The 20,338-nt window shown below is 45.7% G+C and overlaps 1 protein-coding gene across 1 annotated transcript in view; it reads right to left on the bottom strand.

Moving 5' to 3' along the window:
- LOC138300087 (large ribosomal subunit protein P2-like) overlaps positions 1-18,799 on the bottom strand; it is a 70,272-nt gene extending 51,473 nt beyond the window's left edge. The window contains exon 1 of the mRNA XM_069238975.1: positions 18,677-18,799. The gene's annotated coding sequence lies outside the window, so the exon portion shown is untranslated. The remainder of the gene's footprint in view (positions 1-18,676) is intronic.
- Between the last annotated feature and the right edge of the window lie 1,539 nt (positions 18,800-20,338).

Here is a 20,338-nt window from a genome sequence, read left to right as displayed (position 1 = left end):
GCCCAGGAGCAAACCCCTCTAATCAAGAGAAGGCTCTCTTGCAATGATTAAATGATTAAATAGAAGAGTTGGAAATTGCTATTGTTTATTGAAAGAAAGAAAAACTAGAGTCCAAGGGCCCATCTTGTTTACGTTACTACTGGCTCCCCTTTAGTTTCACTCTCTATATTCCACCAAGATGAGGGAAGTACTTCTGAAGCGTGGTCTTAGTTTTCAGCGAGCTGCCAAATGCTCCGATACGGCGGTCAGATATGTTGGGACTACTTGGGTTATATATGCTGGGATTGCAAGGGGGGTGAGTGGTAAGAATGTTACGCTATTCTCCCCATATGCCCTGAATTAAGTGAAGAAGAGCTCAACACAGAACTCCTTCCTGGAACAGTTCACTTTCACAGGGTAAACTTCTCTTAGGGGGCGATTTCAATTCTGTTCTTAATCCTGAGATAATCTCAGTCTGGCTACACAATTCCGAACACCCCAACATCCTCATATCTGGGCCTCACTGATGTCTGGAGAATCCAACATGAGAGGGAGAGGGATTATATGTTCTAGTCCAATGTTCACAGATCTTGAACATGTACTGACTTTTTTCTGGTGTCAAGAGACCTACTGTCCTAAATCCCCACCAACTCCAATCCGAAGGCCTTGGATGAATAATGATATAGCTCTAGGAGACTCTGTGATACAGATAAGAGGAGTTATCAATTTATATCTTAAGGAGAACTAATGTGAAGAAGCGAGTCTTAATGTACCGTGGGATGCTGAAAAGGCAGTCATACAGAAGGACTGATCTCCCATGAGGCAGCATTTGGTAGACTTCGCAAACAGAAGAGGTTAAGAGATGGAAACTGCCCTAAAGCACTTAGGGGGTCATTCTGACCATGGCGGTAATTACCGCCATGGCGGAGGTCGGCGGTAGCACCGCCAACAGGCTGGCGGTGCACCGCTGGGCATTCTGACCGCAGCGGTTCAGCCGCGGCCAGAAACGGAAAGTCGGCGGTGTACCGCCGACTTTCCGCTGCCCGTCTGAATCCTCCATGGCGGCGGAGCGTGACACCCCCTACCGCCATCCTGTTCATGGCGGCTCTCCCGCCATGAACAGGATGGCGGTAGGGGGTGCCGCGGGGCCCCCTGCCGTGCCCATGCCAATGGCATGGGCACGGCAGGGGCCCCCGTAAGAGGGCCCCAAAAAGTATTTCAGTGTCTGCCCAGCAGACACTGAAATACGCGACAGGTGCAACTGCACCCGTCGCACCTTCCCACTCCGCCGGCTCAATTCTGAGCCGGCATCCTAGTGGGAAGGTTGATTTGCCCTGGGCTGGCGGGCGGTCTTTTGGCGGCCGCCCGCCAGCCCAGGGCAAATGTCAGAATCACCGCCGCGGTCTTTCGACCGCGGTGCGGTGTTCTGACGGCGGTACCTTGGCGGACGGCCTCCGCCAAGGTCAGAATGACCCCCTTAGTCTTGGCTCACATAGCTTTCTATGGCACAGGCCCCCACTATCTTTTGATGGGGCTAAAGCATCATCATCCGGCCTAGAGCTGTCTGTCTGACACCAACTTACTATTGGTGCTAAGTAACAAAAAAGAAATGGCGAAGGGCATCTTTCTATTATCTGGCAGCTCAAGCATGGAGCCAAATCCCACTTCACTGTCGCAAGATCAGGGGGAACTATCTCTTTAGGAAAGCTGTGAAAGCTTGGCTATTCAATCAGGCCTTTTGAGGGCCTTACTTAGTGGATGGGGTAAACTGTTGCAGTTCATTTAGCGACGCAACACTCCAATGAGTAGCTGGTATAAATTGTTGATAGAGAATTCTTATGTAAAACAAACTCCTCTTTAAGAACCAATAGGGAATCCCACAGCATTCGGGGAGAGCAAGAGCAAATTTTAATGCAAAATGTGCAAAGAAGCTGTTGTTTGTTCACCAATCCTACTGTGAGAAGGAAGATAAGGCAGGCTTTTAGCACGTAAGCGTCAGCAGATACGTACTAGAAATCATATTAATAAAATTAGAATGAGCAGGGTCGGTGCCACACTGATATGCTGGAAAAAAGAAGAAGACATTTACATATTTTTACTCTAGGCTGTTCACAGAATAGTCGCATAACAGGAACAACAGGTTTCTTAACCCCTTCCCCGCCACGGACGTAATGGTTACGTCCATGGCATACGTCCTGGGACTGGCAGTCGGGGGAAGCGCTAGCGCTTACCCCGAGGGCCGCCCCCCAACACCCCCAGGCCCTTTCACGCCCCCCCCCCCCCCACCCCCCCCATGACGTCAGCGCGCGATCGCGCGCTGATTTCAGGGAAAGGGGGAAAGACGCGCTGGAAGCCATTTGCTTCCAGCGCGTCTAAGGGAGAAGGTGAGTTTTTCACCTTCGTGCGGGGTGGGGGTGCTCTCAGAGAGGCATCGAGGGAAAGGAAAGGGTTTTCCTTTCCCTCGATGTCTCTTTGAGCATTCCTGCTGCCCGATCGCGATGCGATCGGGCAGCAGGAATGCCCACTAGACACCAGGGATTTCAGTATGTGTGTGTGTGTGTGTGAATATTAGTGTAGGGGAGCGACCCCTTGGGCAAGGGTCGCTCCCCTTTGGGGGCACATGCATTTTACGTCGTTTCTGCCCCCCCTGGGGGCAGATTGGCCCTATTTTTAGGCCGATCTGCCCCCAAGGGGGGCAGAAAGCCACTAGACACCAGGGATTTTATTGTTTCTTTGTATTTTTTGTGTTGGGGGGCGGCCCCTTGGGCAAGGGTCGCTCCCCTTTGGGGGCACATGTATTTTACGTCGTTTCTGCCCCCCCTGGGGGCAGATTGGCCCTATTTTTAGGCCGATCTGCCCCCAAGGGGGGCAGAAAGCCACTAGACACCAGGGATTTTATTGTTGATTTGTATTTTTTGTGTTGGGGGCGGCCCCTTGGGCAAGGGTCGCTCCCCTTTAGGGGCAAATGTATTTTACGTCGTTTCTGCCCCCCCTGGGGGCAGATTGGCCCTATTTTTAGGCCGATCTGCCCCCAAGGGGGGCAGAATGCCACTAGACACCAGGGATTTTATTGTTGATTTTTATTTTTTGTGTTGGGGGGTGGCCCCTTGGGCAAGGGTCGCCCCCATGGGCCCACATGTATTTTTGGGCAGTTCTGCCCCCCTTGGGGGCAGAGAGGCCTATTTTTTTTAGGCCTTTCTGCCCCCAAGGGGGGCAGAATCCCAATAGCGCCAGAAAGATATGTTTGTATGTGTGCTTTGTGTTGGGGGGTGGCCCCTTGGGCAAGGGTCGCTCCCCCCGGGGGCGCAATGTATTTATCGTCGTTTCTGCCCCCCTTGGGGGCAGATTGGCCCTATTTTTACGCCGATCTGCCCCCAAGGGGGGCAGAAAGCCACTAGACACCAGGGATTTTATTGTTGGTTTTTATTTTTTGTGTTGGGGGGCGGCCCCTTGGGCAAGGGTCGCCCCGAGGGGCCCACATGTATTTTTGGGCAGTTCTGCCCCCCTAGGGGGCAGATATGCCTATTTTTTAGGCCTTTCTGTCCCCAAGGGGGGCAGAATCCCCATAGCGCCAGGGATACTATGTGTGTGTGTGTGTGCTTTGTGTGGGGGTGTGGCCCCTTGGGCAAGGGTCGCCCCCCCCAAAAGGTGCAATGTAATCTGGGCGATTTCTGCCCCCTCCCCTTGGGGGTAGATTGGCCTATTTTTTTTTAGGCCCATCTTCCCCCAAGCAGAGAAGACTAGACACAGGGGAAAATGAAAAAATGGTTAGTGGCGGAGTGTTTGTCAACTGGCAAAGTATTTGCTTTTATGATAATAACAGTTTTTCTCCTTTTTGTTTTAGTTCAAAGCTTTTGCTGACTTTGCTGTGGCTTGTTGCAGTTTTGGCAGTAGTTGTCCTGCGGTTTGCGTAGTTGCATGTTTTAGGTAAGTAAATAAATTTACTCCAAGTGAGTATTGTTGCAATGCATGAATGACATGTTTGTAGGTGGTGTACTGAATGCAGGATTGTGTGTGAAATTGTCCTTAGAGTTATGCACAATGATTATTGTGTTGTCTTATGTCTAATTTGCTTTTTTTTTTCTCTTTTTAGTGGGATATCGTTGGTGATTGCTGTGGCTGTGCAGAGTAGTTGCTGGTGAGTCAAGCTTTTTCAGGCAAGTGAGCAGTATAGTTTTTGAGTTTATAATTCTTAGTGATAAACCTATACTTTGTTACTTATCTTACACAGTGCTGGTTGTTGGTGGTGTATTTGTCCAGTTAATTTTAGTAGGAAGGATCATGGCCAGCCGTAGGATGACCGCTCAGCAGGTTGTTAGTGTGCTTTTTGAGTCATCTTCTGACCATGAATATGAGACTGATTCTGCATCTGAGGCAGAGGAGGAAGTGCAGGATTCTGGAAGTGAATTTTCTGTCAGAGATGAATCATCTGATGATGAAGCCACTCTCAGTGCTGATGAAGGGCCTGTTTTAGAGGAGGACAGTGATGTGCCAATGGTGCAGGAGCCAGCGGCTGAAAGGCTTCCCATTGGAAGACCTGACGCATGGGTTGCACCAAACATGGAGCAGCCACAGTTGCCTGCGTTTACTGGTTTTCCAGGGTGTCGAGTTAATACGGAAAACTTTTTGCCCGTCAACTTTTTTGAGTTGTTTATGGACGATATATTTTTGGAAGAGATTGTTGAGCAGACTAATTTGGATGCAGAGCAGTTTTTGAGGGACAACGCTGCCAGACTTAGGCCACACTCTAGAGCTAGCCGGTGGATTCCCACAAATCTGGAAGAGTTGAAAAAGTTCTTGGGTTTAACTTTTTTGATGGGGCTGATAAGGAAGCCGTCGCTGTCTTCATATTGGTGTACTAGTCCCTTGATGGCAACTGCTATATTTCCTGCCATCATGAGTCGTAACCGGTATGAGCTTCTTCTTCGGATGTTGCATTTTGTAGATAATGCTTTAGCCTTGCCACGAGATCATCCTGATTCTGACCGTCTTTTTAAGATTAGACCTGTCCTTGATCATTTGGTAGATCGGTTTTCAGAGATCTATGTTCCAGGGAAAGAAATATCTGTAGATGAGTCTTTGGTCCTGTTCAAGGGTCGTTTGGTTTTTAGGCAGTACATTCCTAGCAAGAGGGCACGGTATGGAATTAAATTGTATATGCTGTCAGAAAGTAGTACAGGATATGTTTATAATTTCCGGGTCTACACTGGTAGGGATTCCAATATTGACCCCCCTGGTTGTCCTCCCACTTTTGGAGTTAGTGAGAAAATTGTGTGGGAACTTGGTAGACGACTGTTTAACAAAGGTCACCATTTATATGTAGATAACTTCTACACTGGAGTTCGGTTGTTCAAGGAGTTGTTCAGAGTGGACACTGTTGCTTGTGGCACAATCCGCTCTAATCGGAAAGGCTATCCAAAAGAGCTTGTCTGTAAAAAACTTGAGAAGGGACAGTGCAGTGCCTTGCGGAATGATGAGCTGCTAGCTCTGAAATTTGTAGACAAGAGGGATGTATACATGCTAAGCACCATCCATGATGAGAGTACTTCACCTGTGGCTGTTTGGGGTCAGGTTGCCGAAGTGCGCAAACCTGTGTGCATCTTAGACTATAATAAGCACATGGGTGGTGTTGATAGAGTAGATCAGAGGTTAGAACCTTACACTGCTGCTCGTAAGTCTTATGTGTGGTATAAGAAATTAGCGCTTCACTTGTTCCACTTGGCAACTTTTAATGCTTTTGTTGTGTTTAAGGATAGTTCTCCAGAGTCAAGGATGACATTTGTGAAATTTCAGGAGTCTATCATAGCTAGCCTTGTTGTGCTGGAACAGGCAAGAGTTCCTAGAGAAGCAGCGGTGGAGGATGTGGCTAGATTGAAAGATCGTCACTTTGCTGAGCACATTCCTCCCACGGCCAAAAAAAACTTTCCTGCTAAGAGATGTAGAGTCTGTGCTCGAAGAGGTATCAGGAAGGAGACTAGGATGTACTGCCCTGATTGTCCTTCAAAGCCTGGGCTGTGTGTGGGTGGCTGTTTCAGGAGCTACCACACACAGAAGAATTATTGGGAAATTCCGTGAGCGTAAACTGGTGTTTTATATTTTTATATGTTCGGTTTCACGGTTGGCATTAGTCATGTATTCAGTTAGAGCTTTTGTGTTTGTAGTTTTGTACTAATTTATGATTAGTGGTTTCTTTGTTGTTTAAAAACAAAAAAAAGGGGATGGCATGTGTAGAGTGGCGCTTGGCTGGCGGCGTGGGTGTGGTGGCGCTTGGCTGGCGGTGTGTGTGGGGTGGCGCTTGGATGGCGGTGTGTGTGGGGTGGCGCTGGGCTGGCGGTGTGTGTGGGGTGGCGCTGGGCAGGCGGTGTGTGTGGGGTGGCGCTGGGCTGGCGGTGTGGCGCTTGGCTGGCAGTGCCGGCCAAACGCCAGTCCACACACTCATCAGCTGGTGTGATTGCTGTATCAGGCATGTGGGCGTATGAAAGTGATGGCGGCGTGAATGGTCTAGTGCATGTCATGTATGAAAGGTGTGTGAATGGACTGTAAAGCGGTTGGTGCCTTGTCGTGGCTTTACAGCTCACGAGCTGTGAGTCATTGGTTCAGTTTTTTGGCCTTTCAGTTATTACCAGTGCATTTCACTTTTGTGAAATCTCTTGTTAATAAAATTTGATCTACTGAACCATCACTCACCCTCGTGCCAAATCCAACCAGTATGTGTGGTACAAATGACAAAACCTGCTCCGCTGTAATCAGGCGTCGCAGCACACTTGAGACACGCTAGGTGCCTCAGGTGGGACCCCGATGATGAAGCATGCCACCAACTTGGTTGGTGGGTGAGGGGTCTTCTTCACATAACCGAAGTGTGTTTCTTTTCACAATTTTAGTGTTTGGCACATCACAGACGTATGTGCACACATCAAAGTGATATATTCCAAAAATACCTGTGTTTGGGGGGGAGGGCCCACCTATGTTTTTGGTCCTGGGTGCGGCCGTCATGTAGGGAAACCTACAAAACCCAGAAACTTTTTAAAACTAGGCACCCCAAGGAGTCTAGGGAGGTGTGGCTTGTGTGGCTCCCCCAACATTTTCTTACCCAGACTCCTCTGTAAACCTCACAATTTGCATAAAAAAGCATATTTTCCTGATTTTTCTTAGTAGGATCACCGCTCCAGCACAAAATTCCTACTCCCCAGTTTTCCCCTCAGTCTCCCAAGTAAAATGACACCTCACTTATGTGGGTCCCCAAAGTAGAGTCCGTCTAAAGATGTATAAAAGAATATGCCCTTATAAACTTGCTGTGCTATCCCTTCTATCCCTTCAGGTTTTGGGCCTTATTATGTTGCAGGCACCTGGGCCACCCACACAAGTGAGGTATCATTTTTATCGGGAGACTTGGGGGAACGCTGGGTGGAAGGAAATTTGTGGCTCCTATCAGATTCCAGAACTTTCTGCCACAGAAATGTGAGGAACATGTGTTTTTTTAGCCAAATTTTGAGGTTTGCAAAGGATTCTGGGTAACAGAACCTGGTCCGAGCCCCGCAAGTCACCCCTCCTTGGATTCCCCTAGGTCTCTAGTTTTCAGAAATGCACTGGTTTGGTAGGTTTCCCTAGGCGCCGGGTGAGCTACAGGCCAAAATCCACAGGTAGGCACTGTTTTCTCCCAAAATTGTGGATGTGTCCACGTTGCGCTTTGGGGTGTTTCCTGTCGCAGGCGCTAGGCCTACCCACGCAAGTGAGGTATCATTTTTATCGGGAGACTTGGGGGAACGCTGGGTGGAAGGAAATTTGTAGCTCCTCTCAGATTCCAGAACTTTCTGCCACAGAAATGTGAGGAACATGTGTTTTTTTAGCCAAATTTTGAGGTTTGCAAAGGATTCTGGGTAACAGAACCTGGTCCGAGCCCCGCAAGTCACCCCTCCTTGGATCCCCCTAGGTCTCTAGTTTTCAGAAATGCACAGGTTTGGTAGGTTTCCCTAGGTGGCGGCTGAGCTAGAGGCCAAAATCTACAGGTAGTCACTTTGCTAAACACAGCTCTGTTTTCTGTGATATGTCCACGTTGTGTTTTGGGGCATATCCTGTCGCGGGCGCTAGGCCTACCCACACAAGTGAGGTATCATTTTTATCGGGAGACGTGGGGGAACGCTGGGTGGAAGGAAATTTGTGGCTCCTCTCAGATTCCAGAACTTTCTGCCACAGAAATGTGAGGAACATGTGTTTTTTTAGCCAAATTTTGAGGTTTGCAAAGGATTCTGGGTAACAGAACCTGGTCCGAGCCCCGCAAGTCACCCCTCCTTGGATCCCCCTAGGTCTCTAGTTTTCAGAAATGCACAGGTTTGGTAGGTTTCCCTAGGTGGCGGCTGAGCTAGAGGCCAAAATCTACAGGTAGTCACTTTGCTAAAAACAGCTCTGTTTTCTGTGATATGTCCACGTTGTGTTTTGGGGCATATCCTGTCGCGGGCGCTAGGCCTACCCACACAAGTGAGGTATCATTTTTATCGGGAGACGTGGGGGAACGCTGGGTGGAAGGAAATTTGTAGCTCCTCTCAGATTCCAGAACTTTCTGCCACAGAAATGTGAGGAACATGTGTTTTTTTAGCCAAATTTTGAGGTTTGCAAAGGATTCTGGGTAACAGAACCTGGTCCGAGCCCCACAAGTCACCCCTCCTTGGATTCCCCTAGGTCTCTAGTTTTCAGAAATGCACAGGTTTGGTAGGTTTCCCTAGGTGCCGGCTGAGCTAGAGGCCAAAATCTACAGGTAGGCACTTCGCAAAAAACACCTCTGTTTTTTTCCAAAATTTAGGATGTGTCCACGTTGCGCTTTGGGGTGTTTCCTGTCGCCGGCGCTAGGCCTACCCACGCAAGTGAGGTATCATTTTTATCGGGAGACTTGGGGGAACGCTGGGTGGAAGGAAATTTGTAGCTCCTCTCAGATTCCAGAACTTTCTGCCACAGAAATGTGAGGGACATGTGTTTTTTTAGCCAAATTTTGAGGTTTGCAAAGGATTCTGGGTAACAGAACCTGGTCCGAGCCCCGCAAGTCACCCCTCCTTGGATCCCCCTAGGTCTCTAGTTTTCAGAAATGCACAGGTTTGGTAGGTTTCCCTAGGTGGCTGCTGAGCTAGAGGCCAAAATCTACAGGTAGTCACTTTGCTAAAAACAGCTCTGTTTTCTGTGATATGTCCACGTTGTGTTTTGGGGCATATCCTGTCGCGGGCGCTAGGCCTACCCACACAAGTGAGGTATCATTTTTATCGGGAGACGTGGGGGAACGCTGGGTGGAAGGAAATTTGTAGCTCCTCTCAGATTCCAGAACTTTCTGCCACAGAAATGTGAGGAACATGTGTTTTTTTAGCCAAATTTTGAGGTTTGCAAAGGATTCTGGGAAACAGAACCTGGTCCGAGCCCCGCAAGTCACCCCTCCTTGGATTCCCCTAGGTCTCTAGTTTTCAGAAATGCACAGGTTTGGTAGGTTTCCCTAGGTGCCGGCTGAGCTAGAGGCCAAAATCTACAGGTAGGCACTTCGCAAAAAACACCTCTGTTTTTTTCCAAAATTTAGGATGTGTCCACGTTACGCTTTGGGGTGTTTCCTGTCGCCGGCGCTAGGCCTACCCACGCAAGTGAGGTATCATTTTTATCGGGAGACTTGGGGGAATGCTGGGTGGAAGGAAATTTGTAGCTCCTCTCAGATTCCAGAACTTTCTGCCACAGAAATGTGAGGGACATGTGTTTTTTTAGCCAAATTTTGAGGTTTGCAAAGGATTCTGGGTAACAGAACCTCGTCCGAGCCACACAAGTCACCCCTCGTTGGATTCCCCTAGGTCTCTAGTTTTCAGAAATGCACAGGTTTGGTAGGTTTCCCTAGGTGCCGGCTGAGCTAGAGGCCAAAATCTACAGGTAGGCACTTCGCAAAAAACACCTCTGTTTTTTTCCAAAATTTAGGATGTGTCCACGTTGCGCTTTGGGGTGTTTCCTGTCGCCGGCGCTAGGCCTACCCACGCAAGTGAGGTATCATTTTTATCGGGAGACTTGGGGGAACGCTGGGTGGAAGGAAATTTGTAGCTCCTCTCAGATTCCAGAACTTTCTGCCACAGAAATGTGAGGGACATGTGTTTTTTTAGCCAAATTTTGAGGTTTGCAAAGGATTCTGGGTAACAGAACCTGGTCCGAGCCCCGCAAGTCACCCCTCCTTGGATCCCCCTAGGTCTCTAGTTTTCAGAAATGCACAGGTTTGGTAGGTTTCCCTAGGTGGCTGCTGAGCTAGAGGCCAAAATCTACAGGTAGTCACTTTGCTAAAAACAGCTCTGTTTTCTGTGATATGTCCACGTTGTGTTTTGGGGCATATCCTGTCGCGGGCGCTAGGCCTACCCACACAAGTGAGGTATCATTTTTATCGGGAGACGTGGGGGAACGCTGGGTGGAAGGAAATTTGTAGCTCCTCTCAGATTCCAGAACTTTCTGCCACAGAAATGTGAGGAACATGTGTTTTTTTAGCCAAATTTTGAGGTTTGCAAAGGATTCTGGGAAACAGAACCTGGTCCGAGCCCCGCAAGTCACCCCTCCTTGGATTCCCCTAGGTCTCTAGTTTTCAGAAATGCACAGGTTTGGTAGGTTTCCCTAGGTGCCGGCTGAGCTAGAGGCCAAAATCTACAGGTAGGCACTTCGCAAAAAACACCTCTGTTTTTTCCCAAAATTTAGGATGTGTCCACGTTACGCTTTGGGGTGTTTCCTGTCGCCGGCGCTAGGCCTACCCACGCAAGTGAGGTATCATTTTTATCGGGAGACTTGGGGGAATGCTGGGTGGAAGGAAATTTGTAGCTCCTCTCAGATTCCAGAACTTTCTGCCACAGAAATGTGAGGGACATGTGTTTTTTTAGCCAAATTTTGAGGTTTGCAAAGGATTCTGGGTAACAGAACCTCGTCCGAGCCACACAAGTCACCCCTCGTTGGATTCCCCTAGGTCTCTAGTTTTCAGAAATGCATAGGTTTGGTAGGTTTCCCTAGGTGGCGGCTGAGCTAGAGGCCAAAATCTACAGGTAGTCACTTTGCTAAAAACAGCTCTGTTTTCTGTGATATGTCCACGTTGTGTTTTGGGGCATATCCTGTCGCGGGCGCTAGGCCTACCCACACAAGTGAGGTATCATTTTTATCGGGAGACGTGGGGGAACGCTGGGTGGAAGGAAATTTGTGGCTCCTCTCAGATTCCAGAACTTTCTGCCACAGAAATGTGAGGAACATGTGTTTTTTTAGCCAAATTTTGAGGTTTGCAAAGGATTCTGGGTAACAGAACCTGGTCCGAGCCCCGCAAGTCACCCCTCCTTGGATCCCCCTAGGTCTCTAGTTTTCAGAAATGCACAGGTTTGGTAGGTTTCCCTAGGTGGCGGCTGAGCTAGAGGCCAAAATCTACAGGTAGTCACTTTGCTAAAAACAGCTCTGTTTTCTGTGATATGTCCACGTTGTGTTTTGGGGCATATCCTGTCGCGGGCGCTAGGCCTACCCACACAAGTGAGGTATCATTTTTATCGGGAGACGTGGGGGAACGCTAGGTGGAAGGAAATTTGTGGCTCCTCTCAGATTCCAGAACTTTCTGCCACAGAAATGTGAGGAACATGTGTTTTTTTAGCCAAATTTTGAGGTTTGCAAAGGATTCTGGGTAACCGAACCTGGTCCGAGCCACACAAGTCACCCCTCCTTGGATTCCCCTAGGTCTCTAGTTTTCAGAAATGCACAGGTTTGGTAGGTTTCCCTAGGTGGCGGCTGAGCTAGAGGCCAAAATCTACAGGTAGTCACTTTGCTAAAAACAGCTCTGTTTTCTGTGATGTGTCCAGGTTGTGTTTTGGGGCATATCCTGTCGCGGGCGCTAGGCCTACCCAAACAAGTGAGGTATCATTTTTATCGGGAGACGTGGGGGAATGCTGGGTGGAAGGAAATTTGTCGCTCCTCTCAGATTCCAGAACTTTCTGCCACAGAAATGTGAGGAACATGTGTTTTTTTAGCCAAATTTTGAGGTTTGCAAAGGATTCTGGGTAACAGAACCTGGTCCGAGCCACACAAGTCACCCCTCCTTGGATTCCCCTAGGTCTCTAGTTTTCAGAAATGCACAGGTTTGGTAGGTTTCCCTAGGTGCCGGCTGAGCTAGAGGCCAAAATCTACAGGTAGTCACTTTGCTAAAAACAGCTCTGTGTTCTGTGATGTGTCCACGTTGTGTTTTGGGGCATATCCTGTCGCGGGCGCTAGGCCTACCCAAACAAGTGAGGTATCATTTTTATCGGGAGACTTGGGGGAACATAGAATAGCAAAACAAGTGTTATTGCCCCTTGTCTTTCTCTACATTTATTCCTTCCAAATATAGGGGTGTGTGTAAAAAAGACATCTATTTGAGAAATTCCATGTAATTCACGTGCTACTATGGTCACCCCGGAATTCAGAGATGTGCAAATAACCACTGCTCCTCAACACCTTATCTTGTGCCCTTTTTGGAAATGCAAAGGTTTTCTTGATAGCTATTTTTTACTCCTTATATTTCAGCAAATGAATTACTGTATACCCGGTATAGAATGAAAACGCACTGCAGGGTGCAGGTCATTTATTGGCTCTGGGTTCCTCGGGTTCTTGATGAACCTACAAACCCTATATAGCCCCGCAACCAGAGGAGTCCAGCAGACGTAACAGTATATTGCTTTCGATAATCTGACATTGCAGGGAAAAGTTACAGAGTAAAAAGTAGAGAAAAATTGATGTTTTTTTCACCTCAATTTCAATATTTTTCTTTTTCAGCTGTTATTTTCTGTAGGAAACCCTTGTAGGATCTACACAAATTACCCCTTGCTGAATTCAGAATTTTGTCTACTTTTCAGAAATGTTTAGGTTTCTGGGATCCAGCATTGGTTTCATGACCATTCCGGTCACTGACTGGAAGGAGGCTGAAAGCACAAAAAATTGCACAAATGGTGTATGCCCCAGTAAAATGCCAAAATTGTGTTGAAAAATTGGGTTTTCGGATTCAAGTCTGCCTGTTCCTGAAAGCTGGGAAGCTGCTGAGTTTAGCACCGCAAACCCTTTGTTGATGCCATTTTCAGGGGAAAAACCACAAGCCTTCTTCTGCAGCCCCTTTTTCCAATTTTTTTGAAAAAAAACGAAATTTTCACTGTATTTTGGCCAATTTCTTGGCCTCCTTCAGGGGAACCCACAAAGTCTGGGTACCTTTAGAATCGCTAGGATGTTGGAAAAAAAGGACGCAAATTTGGCTTGGTTAGCTTATGTGGACAAAAAGTTATGAGGGCCTAAGCGCGAACTACCCCAAATAGGCAAAAAAAGGCCTGGCACAGGAGGGGGAAAAGGCCTGGCAGCGAAGTGGTTAAATAGATGCCTCCACTCAGTGGAATGATTCTGTGACTTTACATTGCTGGAGGAGGATATTTCTAGTAAACAGATCAAAGAGGCTATAAAATGCTTGCTGGGCCAGTAGGTCCTTGGAGAAATAATAATAAGGGGATTCCCTGAACTAATAAGCGTAGCTCAAGCAGGGAAATAACCAATGTAGAGAAAAACTACTAATAGAGCTACTCAAATAAGCATGAAGATACGATCATCTTCACGTACCAACGCTATGGTTTAGAATGATAGTAACTATATATTACTGACCAGTTATATACTCATGATATCAGACTACTATACTTAGATGCTTGGTCACAGATAAAATAATACCATTGCATAATTAATGTAAACTTATTTTATAAATACAAATACTTTATTGTTCGATAATAACACAATCATAAAGAATATACATTAAATCATGAAAATAGAAAAGACATACGAAGCACCTAAATCAAACATACCACATGCACACTAAACTATACAGATAAATAAACGTGTCTTATTTACAAGTGAAACAACACATTCAAAAAGCTAATCAAAATGACATAATAAAGCTAGAACAATTTTGAATAATAAGAAAAATATTTAAAAAAAATATAGAGATATAAATTGCTATAAATATAAATAAAAAAAAACGTGTACACACACATTTGAAAGGTTTAACAAAATTAGGCTAAGTATAATGCTGCCAGAATGCTCTCTGATTAGATGGAGTGATGATTCTTTGTTTTCAAATTTTCCCAAAAAATGCAAGTAGGAAACAAATATTTCGCTACCATGAAACTTGAGGTGCTATTTCTATGAAGCGTTGATTAGTAAAATGTGTTGATGCATGCTAGTATTTCAAAAGAAATATTCCTACCGGAAAACCAGTGTAACCATTTTCAACAAGATTATGGGAAGCATGAACATAAGCAAGCACTGGCACAGCCAACCAATCAGACATTTGTTGTGAGTCTTTTGGGTTCATCAATGTGTGTCTTGTTTTGACATGGCTTTTGTAACACTTTATTGTTGTGTGAGCTGCCAGGTCCTCACCATTGTAACAAACACTGTCAAAAAAACAAAAAAAAAAAATGTTGGTCTCAAAAAGCACACACTGCCACCAGTGGCGTAACAAAGGCCCCGCTGCCCCTGCTGTGCAGGAGGACCCCCCCCCCCAGGGACCCCCCTCCCCCCAGACTCACGCATGGCAGATGCTCCATGTTCTTTGCAGGAGGGCGCCCTCCAGTTTCATTATGCCACTGATTGCCACAGTAGTTCCTGGCACCTAATAAAAACTACTTTATGTGCCAATATGCTCCTTATGGAAGATCCAAATGCGATCACTCACATTAAAGCCAGCCAGTAGATAGAGAAATAAACATTTAATAAAAACAAAAAATGTTTTTGTTCACGCCAGACCTAATTAGGGACCCAATTCTTAAAGAAAGTCACAAAAGTGCAGCCATGGTATATGTCTTTGAACTAGTGGCTTTCATGAATCCACATGAACTTACAGAAGAACACCAGGAAATCGTACTCCTGGAAAATATTTGTGAACTGTATTTTAGTACGAGCAAATATGCATGTGTAGATTTGCTCAAGTGCAAATGTATTGAGCTTTCCCTCCAACCACTTTTTTTTCCCAACCCTGGAAGAACTTCTACCACTGCCATTGTCAGGAGTAAATTTCCAATCTTTCTAGTTATGGTAAAAGATTAGAGAAGAGCTGGAGAAAAATCCTGAGAACATACAAGTTAGTAGGTTTGCAGACTCAAAGGCATTCCAGCCCTGGAACTATTGATTACTACTTCCTCCAGCCACAGTAACTAGATCTGCGGAACAGGTGGCAAAATAAGGAAATTGGTATAGTAGGGATTGAAACTGCAAGTATTCAAGCCCTACTATAGTAGTAGCCCTGACATAATCAGAGAGACTATTATCAGAGCTCTTACATAATTAGATTTCTGCCATAAGTTGTCACTGCGCTACATGGCACCAAAAGGACAAGTAGATTTTTTTTTACAGGACAAGTGGATTTAAGAAGCAACCTGTCCCATGGACAAGTAGATATTTTGTTAAATTCCACACCCCTGGGCCTTCTCCGATATCCCTGCAGCTGCTGGGCTTTGTTAACAAATGGCATTCACTGGACAACATTCGCCTCAAGGTGACCCTATGGAGGCAGCCAATGGTTCTTCTCTCGCTTGATGCAGAGAAGGCCTCCAACATCGTAAATTGGCTATACATTGCTAGGAACCCATACGCTACATCTGTGAGCCCAAAAATGAAAAGGTTCATCCTAGCCAACTATAAAAAAAAGTCCACTAAAAAAATATAAACAGTGTGCTCTCACCACCTATCACCATCAAGAGGGGAACGTGACAGGGTTGCCCCAATTTCACATCTGATTTTGCTTTATCAATGGAACCCACATTCATACAATTCAACATAACCTACTTACACAAATGCTGCGTTTACATGGCCATTAATTCAAATCTGCATTGTATGCACATTATGTCCTATGTTTCCTAACTGGTCCGAAAGCCTCTTTCCCGGCCTTGAGGGCTGAATTTTATTTTCTTTGCTTCTGTTGTCGATGTTAAAATGAACTATTCAAAATCAGTTTGCATGGGGGTGTAGGGGTCAACATAAGGCCCACGAACTCCCAGGGGCTACTGGGTTTGCTTGGACGCCAAGTTCTATACGCCACTACCAGGGTGTTAACGTGGCACACAGATCATCTCAATTATACCAGAGCACCATACATCTGCTTCTCCAAACTTTCTATAAAGACCTGTGCCGCTGAGGAAGCTGGAGACTTTTTGGATTGGATGGGTAACATGCATAAAACAGATTTTCTTTGCAGGTCCTACCTAGTATCAATCCAGAAGAGGTTGTTGTCTTTTGTTTGAAGGAACAAGCACCAAGAGTCTCTAAAGTAATGATGCTGCACAGCATGCTTGAGAGGGAAATGCGCCTTCCTAATATTAATGCTTACATCCAAGCAGCCCAGATTCATTCTGTACTTGACTGGAATCACAACGACAGTGGTAAGGGATTGGTCATGGTAGTGCAAAGCTTTTCTCAGATCCCAATGCAATATCTTTAGTTACTCTAATCGGCGACCCAGAAGTTGGATGTCATTTTGCAGGTCTCAAGGATACTCTGAGGAGGACTGGCAATAAGTCACGAGGAGGGCAGGATTCACCTTGTCTCCTACACCAATGTCTCAAATCTGTCATAATCCAGATTGTATGCTCGGCATATTACCTGCGCTTTAAATAATGGAGCAATGATCATCCTGCACTTTTGGGAGACCTTTTCTTTTTTCTCATGGAGCCCACTTCTGCTTAGAGGCTATCACTAACCTCATCAGCATCGCCAAACAGAAATTGATACTGCCTCCTATTCCACCATTGATTAACCTTAATGTACACAACCTTCAGCCACGTTTTCTAGTGTACTCACCCATTTTCTTAACCTTCAAAAAACCACCATCCCCTCAAAAAAAATCTCTCATTATCCTTAATACAATACAGCCAAAAGATGCCTTCACACTCTTTTTCAACAGTTTGCTGCCGTCTAAGCACCAAAACCTATAGGCATCCGTAGCATCTTAAAATAACAATCATGTATAGTGGGTCTCATGTAAGTACTCTTATGTGAGGATTCTGATGTGCTGGCATCAGAACAGTCTGTAGTTCCCCTATAAGTATCCTGAGAGATACTGGACTCATATTGACTGTGACTGGGCTATGGATATGTCCTATCACTTGACTGTCCTTTCTAGTTTGCCAGTCTTTGGGGAAGAGTCTGCTATCTCTTTTGGGCTTGATGAGGTCATCACTTTGGTCTGAGCAGCAGCATAGCCAAAGCATCAACACGCACAACAATTATTAGAACATCTCTAAAAACGGAAATGTGAGCAGATACATTTTGCCTTGCAGAGTATTAAGAGGCGTGTTAACTCTTTGAAGGATTATCTATTTGAGCTGCTAATACATTGGCAAAGCCTTGTGCCAACTCTAAAGTTCTGGAATCACAAATGTGTTTGCAACGTCCTCCTCACTGTACAAAGCGGTCACCCACCCTTCGTTTAGGTATTGTGCTCTCAAAGTGAAAACGACGGTGCCAGAAACCGTACCGCTTAGCGTTTTTGGTAAGTTCTCTCGTTAGTAAGGTATAGACGTGTATTTTTGTGTTTACTATTATTTACTGCACAGTATTTTGGTTATGTGGGTATTAAAGTACGTTTCCACACATGAAGCACTAACTAGATATTTATTTAGTTACTTTCATTAAATGTGTATAGGGCACGTGATTACCTGCTAATGAGGCCTAGCTTGCTGTGTTTTATGCACTGAAAATATAAACCTCTAACACTCCCTTCATTACACCATAGGCTGGTCTATCTCAGTACAATGAGAGATTAAAGGGATAAAGCAGAACACTTGGTCACCCAGTTAAGAATACTATATCACTGTGGCCATATACTATTGGGGCCCCAGGGAACAAGCGAAAAACTATCAACTTGTGACAACTGCGGCTCAGTGGCCTCTGTTTGCCCTGGCACCCCAAGACCCATACTGTGCATGCAAATTAACACATCACACATGACAAATTAAACACAAGACGTGCTAACAGATCCATGAATTGCATACAGCCACAATATTGAGGAGTAAACCTTAATATTAGCATGGGAAATAGCCAGGTTTCCAGCTCTGCCCAATCCAAAAACATTATACCGGTCGAAAGCATTTCGATGTGTTTTAAGGATTAGTGGACAGGATGTGGCGAAACGGACAGAGCTATCGACTTTGGGAGTTGAACAACACCGTTCGACACGGCGGCGGCTCAACATCCTAGGATTGTGAGCACATCACGTATTCTCCCCTTGCATACCCCCAAAATGAATGCGTCCCTGTGTAACGAACTGTTTTGCTTATGGATATCGCTCCAATATCTTCAAATCGAGCTCGCCCCTATATATATATTTCATAAAAAAAAAAAAAAAAACAAGAACAACACTGCACGTATCCGTCCTTGACTTAATGCGCACGTCCCACGAGAGCGTGCGTAAGTCCTTAACAGGGAGGCGAGCTTCGATTTCCTGACTAGCTCCACAAGGGAACGGCTCCTTGCTGCGTCACTTGTCGGCTTTCTTGGGGCGCGACTGTAACCCCACCGAACAGGGTGCGGAATGGGCCCAAAGAATGGCTCACACCCACCCTTTAGCGATCGTTGGAATAATCCACTTAAGTTGGGCTCGGTAGGGAGACGTATAGTTGCAACAAATCAAGACAGAGCGATAGGAGTAGTACATGCAGTCTGGTAGACTTACTTTAAGTCTGTAACAGACGCGAAACAGTGCGCACACTCCTCTCGTCTCCGACCGAAGCTTCGCTAATGGCACGCGCAGAGCACGGGGTTTCCCAAAGCAGCCCGCAGGGGCAGCAGGTCGAATGGCATAAGAAGCATCGTTCGCAATGCTGGAGACATTTCTACAAATTGCTATTTTCATCGTCCCGAAGTTTAAAGTGTAAGTTTAAGTAAATCAGTCTGCCTTCTAATTAAAGGGCGCCTGCTGCAGTGCTCCAAAAGAAAGTGGGACACCCAGCATTTTATACAGAAACCCAGCAGATTATATTAAACAAATTATGCAAATACTTTCACAGAAATGCCTTAGCGTGTGTTCGGTGAAGATTCCTACAGAGGAAATAGGTTTATATACACCTAACATGGGTGACAGACGAACCTTCATTATATACATTTTCCGTTCTAGCGACCAACGGATAGAGTCCGTTTTCTAAAGTGGGAAGCAACTGCGCATGTGCTAGAGGATAAAACAAGCACCGGCAAAGCCAATCGGCTTTATGTATGTCAGACATGCCAATAGACCCAATTCAGGCGGTAACCTCCCGATTTTGATGCTAAAAATGGCTTTATTTTAGCTATCTCCCTTCTCAAATTGACTCTGCTTCAATAGAAGTAAATGGGAGAAATACATTATATATATATATATTTTTTTTAAACTCATTTCCACAGCCTCCACGGTTTGAGATTGCTGTGTATGTGTGACATTTTCAGGATTTCATTATACTTATAAGTGACATTTACTGGACAGATGTGTTACACTTAGAATGACATTTTCTAGTGAGCAAAACTAAGCAGTGAAGTCCATTACACATTCTCCTCACCCTCACACATGATTTACACATTGTTTGACTGCTACAGCTGAGCTGTTTGCAGTATTGTGGCCATCCAGCCATTTTCCCAGGTCCTTGCGTGACCTGCTACTCCAGTCCAGGTTTTTTTCTTTTTAATTCTGGGACTTGTGTTCCTGTTTAATAATGTAATAAATAAATTGCAAGTCCCAGAATTCAGAGGAAAACCTGGACTAGAGCAGCACATCACACATGGACCTAGAAAACTTGACAGGGCTGCACGGATATTAGATTCATTTGTTTCTCCTAACAGTTAGTATAAAATTGCCAGGCCAATGTAGCTTGGCCACATAAACACTTTTCATCACAGCTTAGAAGTCAGAAATCCAACTCCTGTCCTCTATACAGTACTACCACATTGGTGTGCTAGCAATCTCAAACAGCATAATTACAGTTATCACTGACTCAGTCTCTCAGGGCTAGCAGCAGCACTGGTGGTGCCCGGGGCTACAGTGACCACCTTGCTCACAGATTCCTTCACTTTCATGCTCAACCAGTACCCCTCATCTTCCCACAACCCCTCTCTCACATCCATTTAATTTGTTTTATAGAACTACTGCTGCTAGTGTAGGGCGTCAGAGCACTCATTATGGAGAGACAATGAATCATACAAGTGTGACTCAGTCTAGGAAATGGTACATAACACAAAGAGGATTACAAGTTGTAGGACTCATATCATCCATACTAACAGGCCATATATTAAATGTTTAACTGGAGATAAACTTTGAAACTTTAAGCTAATATTTGTGTTTTTTTGGGAAAAAATAGGAAAAAGGTGT

Source organism: Pleurodeles waltl, chromosome 6 (genome assembly GCF_031143425.1).
Source record: "Pleurodeles waltl isolate 20211129_DDA chromosome 6, aPleWal1.hap1.20221129, whole genome shotgun sequence".
Taxonomy (NCBI): domain Eukaryota; kingdom Metazoa; phylum Chordata; class Amphibia; order Caudata; family Salamandridae; genus Pleurodeles; species Pleurodeles waltl.
This window is presented reverse-complemented; position numbering and strand designations above follow the sequence as displayed.